We start from the raw sequence: 6,000 nt of genomic DNA, 5'->3' as shown, positions 1-6,000 counted from the left end.
TTCTGACTGGTGTGAGGTGGTATCTCATTGAGGTTTTGATTTGGATTTCCCTGATGCCGAGCGATATTGAACACTTTTTCATGTGTCTGTTGGCCATTTGGATGTCTTCTTTGGAAAAATGTCTGTTCATGTCTTCTGCCCATTTCTTGATTGGATTCTTTGTTCTTTTGGTGTTGAGTTTGATGAGTTCTTTATAGATTTTGGATACTAGCCCTTTATCTGATATGTCATTTGCAAATATCTTCTCCCATTCTGTCAGTTGTCTTTTGGTTTTGTTGACTGTTTCATTTGCTTTGCAAAAGCTTTTTATCTTGATGAAGTCCCAAGAGTTCATTTTTGCCCTTGCTTCCCTTGCCTTTGGCGATTAAACCTCACATATTTTAAAAAGTATATACTATGTGTCTTTGTCACTGGCAGGAGGTAATAATCTGGAGGAATCATTTAATATAAAATTTATTAGTTATTATTGTATTCCTAAAGTTATTCTAAGTGCTTTATACATATTAAGTATTTTAAATCTCATGACTCCCCTATGAGGGCCATATGATTATTTGTATTTTATTGCTGAGGCACAGAAATGTTAAGTAGTTTGCACAATGTCACACAGTACGTGAGGAGTGTAACCATTATTCCAACCAAAATAGTCTCGTTGCATAAACTGTGCCCTTAGGCATCATGCTACACTGAGTGTCCTTATGTCCTGCAAGGCAGTGCTATTGCAGCAGCAGAAGAAAGAAGCATAATCTTGAGGGGGAGACCTGGTACACATAGACAAGCAGCCTCAAGGCAATATTAGAAAATACAAACTAAGAACCTCTGAAAAGCAAGTTAAGTTCATATTCCACATAACAGACAAGCAAAAACTAAAAGTCCATGGAATCTAAATTCAAAATTTGGTTACTAATATGTAACAAAAAATAATAATGATAGGTAACAGTAGGGCAGCGCCAGGCAGAATAAACAGCATGTTCCACATTTCGGTTTCTGTTATGATCTACAGTTGTGTAAATCAGGTGAGGAAGTAAATAAATGTTTGCACATGGTTAATCAGAGAGAAAACATGACACTAGAAAAAAGACGCCATAAATACTGAAAATCTTTGATATTAATAAATGGAAAAACACTGTACCTACAAGGGTTTTCTTTTATGTGTGTCTTAAAAAAAGAAAAAAGAAAAAGAAAAGAAGGAAAGAAAAATAAAAGGGAGAAAGGAAGGAAAGAATTAATAGAAAGAACTAAAAGAAAGAAATGAAGGAGAAAAAAGAAAGCAAGAAAAGAAAAACAAGAAGAAGGAAATAAAAGAAAAGAAAAGACAAGCTCCAAAAATATTCATCACATTAGACCTCATCTGTCAATCCCAGTGCACGTTTCAGGCCAGATCGCTATTATCACCATCTCTCAAATGGGTTAGTCTCTATACTCTTTACTTTTTCCTTGTGTCTGTTCCTTTTTACATGATGTTGTTTTAATCAAAAGCTTCTTTCGGGCGCCTGGGTGGCTCAGTTGGTTAAGCGACTGCCTTCCGCTCAGGTCATGATCCCGGAGTCCTGGGATCGAGTCCCGCATGGGCTCCCTGCTCGCCAGGGAGTCTGCTTCTCCCTCTCACCCCACCCCTCTTGTGCTCTCTCTCTCTGTTTCAAATAAATAAAATAAAATCTTTAAAAAAAAAAAAAAAAGCTTCTTTCTTCAACACCAACTCAAACAGCATATGTACTTCATGCCAAGTCTATTCCACTCTTACATGAAACTTTGACTAATTCTAGACCACATATCAGGAATATAGTTATTCTATAGATGACCCTATTCAGTATCTTTTGTGGTCCAGAAAGTGTGATAGGACTTAAAAATATAAATAAAGCTCAAGTTCCTAAAGCTTGAATATACTCAACACACTCATGATTCAGACTATAAAATAATCAAAGAAATCAAAGTGCAATGTTTAAGTGATTTTATAGATGCACAGAATGCAAGAGGAATCATGTCAGAGATTTCTCTAATTCATCAAGATGGGTTCAGAGAAAACTTTCTAAAGTAAACCCTGTTTGACCTGAGAAAAATAAAATGAATAAATACACAAAAGTGAGAAACTGCACTATCCAATTTGCATGTAGAATATACACTTGTATATAAGTAGAAGATTAATCTAAAGAGAAAAAAACAAGACAAAGCTTTACACACTAAGCTGTTTGAACTTTATCCTGAAAGCTTTGGGAAGGCACCGAAAGCTTTGCAGGGAAGTGTCCTGATCAAATTTGTTTTTTTATTTTAGAAAGGTCATTCTGGAATTAGTATGGAAAATACATTACCTAGGAGCCACCTGAGAGGTAGCAAAAATAGATATGAGTCTTTTCCTGATAAATTCACATGAGAAATGGTAAGAGTCTGAACTCTACAGCTGTGAGAGAGGGAAGGGAGAAAAAAGATTTGTGAGATAATGACTGATAGAACCTGCAACATTTATTGACATGAGAGAATGTGTAAATTAAGCGATATGATGACCAAGAGTCTAACTGAAGAAAATGAACGAAAGGCAAATTAGTCACTGAGATAGAGAATATCGGAGAAAAATATTTTCTGAGGAAGTGGCAGAGTCTGATTGGAGACGTAATGAATTTGAGGTATCAGTGAGATATCCAAACTACTTGAGAACAGGCTCTTGCTCTGGGTTTCCAAAGCCAAAAACTATGCCTGCCACACAATAATACCCCCATTACAATTTATTACATGAATGAGTGTTGAATGAGATAATTTTGAATGAATATGAAATAGAAATGTGTTACAGCTTGCTAAAGACAAGAGTCATCAGACAAGGCCAGGAAAATAGATGTGTTTGACCAGGAATTGGTTATCTGTGGCAGAGGTATCTGATCAAGGAGAGAACTTCAAGAATAATATCATAAAGTTTAGTAGCAAAAATTAAATAAAAGAGAGGTCCCAGAAAGTGGGAGAAAATCTAGCAGGCAGTGGTGTCCCAAAAGCTGAGGGAAAAGTGATTTGAGAAGGAGGAGATTCCATGAGTAACAGTGTTTCAGAATAGTTATTTAATAATATAATATCAGGACAAAAACACAAAAACAAAACAAAGTGGCCTTTCTGTTTGCTAATACGGATGAAGTTTAGGAATTCATCAAGAGCTGATTTTTTCTTTTATTTTGCTTTGTATCTTACAACTCAACACAATATTCTACAATGTAGCTACTTAAGAAATACACACTTGGTCTTAAAAATAATCTCTAAAATCCAGTAGGGCAGAGGCAATACTCAAATCTGATTCGTTGTATGTGCAAGCGCATGCGTGTGCACACACATTTTAAAGATAGGGCTTTGGATTTAGAGAAACTTCAATTGCCATTCCAGCTGTGTACACTTGGATCTCTGAGTAGTTTCCTATTTGATATAATTGGCAAAGTAATACATGCTCCCAGGGAAGTTTTAATCACTAAACAAAATAACAAATACAAAGCACTCAAAACAATGTTTGAAACTTAGTAGATGCTGAATAATGGGCAGCTGTTTTGAATGTCAGAGTTTAGAATCCTCTCAGTTAAATGCATTCATTCATTGAGATTTAAGTCTGAATGCAAATCTATTCTTTCACAGATTCTGAGTACCTGATTTAATATTCTGAGAAAGACATGAAGGAGGAAAATGAGAAGCACTAGTTTGTACTATGGATTCTCTAAAGTATAGTACTGCCTGGCAATGTTAGCTAGAGCCTTACCTAAAACAAGCGTAAAGAATTCATTACCAGAAAGAACATAAACTTTTTAATAAACAATTTTGAACATATTCAGAATCCAGCATCCAGTCATGAATGAGTACATGAAAGTTCCTTCTTCCCTGATCTTTTTCCTTCTTTCATTAATCCCTCTTTCCTCCCACCTCTCTGATAAATCTACTAGCATCAACTGTCCCACCTTCTTACCTCTTGTGGTCAGATTCCAAAAGACCATTCTTTCTCGCTTTTTCCAAAAAGTGATGAATCATGGCATTCCCCCATATAAATTAGCTTGTGCCATCTCTTTTCTTCAGACTGTATCTTCTGTAAGACAAATCCAAAATTAATTTGTTCTTATATACATTTCAAGTATTATTCAAGTATCATTTCAAATATTCAAGTATTATTATGTTAAAAGACCCTACCACAACAGGGTTAGATGGAAATCAACACCATGGACAAAGATTATCATTGCATCACACCAATTAATAGAATAAAAAATCTTACAAAGGTCATAGAAATGACTACTTTAGAAAATCTCAGTCTTTACTACTACATAAAACTAAATAAATGTATTATACAGTTAAATATAATACAATATAATATACTAAAACTATAATGGGTCTCTTTTTTTAAGATTTTTTATTTTTTTTTATTTTTAAGTAATCTCTACACCCAACATGGGGCTCAAACTCACAACCCTGAGATCAAGAGTTGCATTCTCTATCAACTAAGCCAGCCAGGCACCCCTATAATGGGTCTCTTAATCAATTTTCCTTCTCTAAAGACCGGGTTCTATTTTTTTTCAATCTTGATTGCCTCTTGCTAATCCTCATCTGAATATTACTGACTTACTTTAACCCTGGTACTTGGATGTGCTATTCCTAAACTGGAATCCTTATTTCTATTTGTAAAAAGGGTTTTCATCTGTTATGAGGTAGATCAAAATTCATTTTAAATGTAGTCTTTTTCAATTGCCTTCCTAAAGCATTTTGTTCTTATATATTCTGCAAAAGCCCTGCAGCTCATTACACTATAACCTGGAAATGGCTCTCTTCATAGATTAACAGCTCTGTTTTCTGACCTAAATATTGTGCTTTCATGAACTGTATATATGGTTGTTGTTGGTTTAATGAACTTGGCATTTGGGCAGAAATATGGAAACAAGATCTCTATTGCATGGTACCTCAAAGTGCCTCCTTAGAGTTCCTGTGATGAATGTGTTCCTACCAGGTTATCTTTAACACAATATTGGTACATAGAAAACAACTGACAAATTATTTTTAACACAGGCCAGCCCAGAACAATTTAAAATGCATAAAGTATGGAAAGTAACCTAAGACTTTAAAAGTATAGAATGGGGGGGAGGAGCAAGATGGCAGAGGAGTAGGGGACCTAAATTTCATCTGGTCCCAGAAATTCAGCTAGATAGGGATCAAACCATTCTGAACACCTACGAACTCAACAGGAGATTGAAGAAAAGAATAGCAGCAACTCTCTGAACAGAAAAGCGACCACTTTCTGGAAGCAGGGACCCAACAAGCGGCAGATCCAGGGAGACTCCCCTTCCTCCCCCCGGGAGTAGAGGCGCGGGAGTGCACCGCAGGGATCTGCAGGGTTTGGAGACTCCACAGGGGGTCGGGTGCCAGAGATAGAAACACAGGGTCACAGGCCGGGTGAGCACGGAGTGCGGCAGGAGACCAGGGAGATGGGAGTGATTGACTGCTTTTCTCTGGGGGCTCACTGAGGAGTGGGGCCCCACGTTCTCGGCTCCTCCAGGACTGAGATTGGGAGGCTCCCATTTTCACTCTCAAGGAAAGCTTGCAGGGAACAAAAGCTCCCGAGAGGAAACCCAAGCAGATTACTTAGCCCGGAGCCGGCAAGGGCGGGGCAATTCCGCCTCTGGCAAAGACATCTGGGAACCATGGCAATAGGCCCCTCCCCCAGAAGTACAGCAAGAACAGCCAGCCAAGAACAAGTTTACCAGTCAATGAGAACGGCAGAACTCCAGCGCTAGGGAAATACAGCACACAGAATTCATGGCTTTTTTCCCATGATTCCTTAGTCTTTCAAAGTTAATTTTTTTAATTTTCTTTTTTTTTTCAATTTTTCTTTTTCCCTTTTTCAACCAACATCGTATCAATCCCTTTTTAAAAAATCTTTTTTATTTTCATTTTTAGAGTCATATTCTATCCCTTCATAGTAGTTAACCTAATTTTTGGTATATATATAAGTTGTTCTCTCTTTAAAATTTTGGGATATAGTTTCTTCTAACAGACCAA

The 6,000-nt window shown here is 36.8% G+C and overlaps 1 long non-coding RNA gene across 1 annotated transcript in view; it reads right to left on the bottom strand.

The window, feature by feature from the left end:
* Window positions 1-6,000, bottom strand: part of LOC116630246 — a 141,432-nt gene that overhangs the window by 114,556 nt on the left and 20,876 nt on the right. Inside the window, exon 2 of the long non-coding RNA XR_004298897.1 lies at window positions 3,926-4,042. This is a non-coding gene — a long non-coding RNA (uncharacterized LOC116630246). The remainder of the gene's footprint in view (window positions 1-3,925; window positions 4,043-6,000) is intronic.

This window comes from Phoca vitulina, unplaced genomic scaffold (assembly GCF_004348235.1).
Source record: "Phoca vitulina isolate PV1807 unplaced genomic scaffold, GSC_HSeal_1.0 scaffold3, whole genome shotgun sequence".
Lineage (NCBI taxonomy): Eukaryota > Metazoa > Chordata > Mammalia > Carnivora > Phocidae > Phoca > Phoca vitulina.
This window is presented reverse-complemented; position numbering and strand designations above follow the sequence as displayed.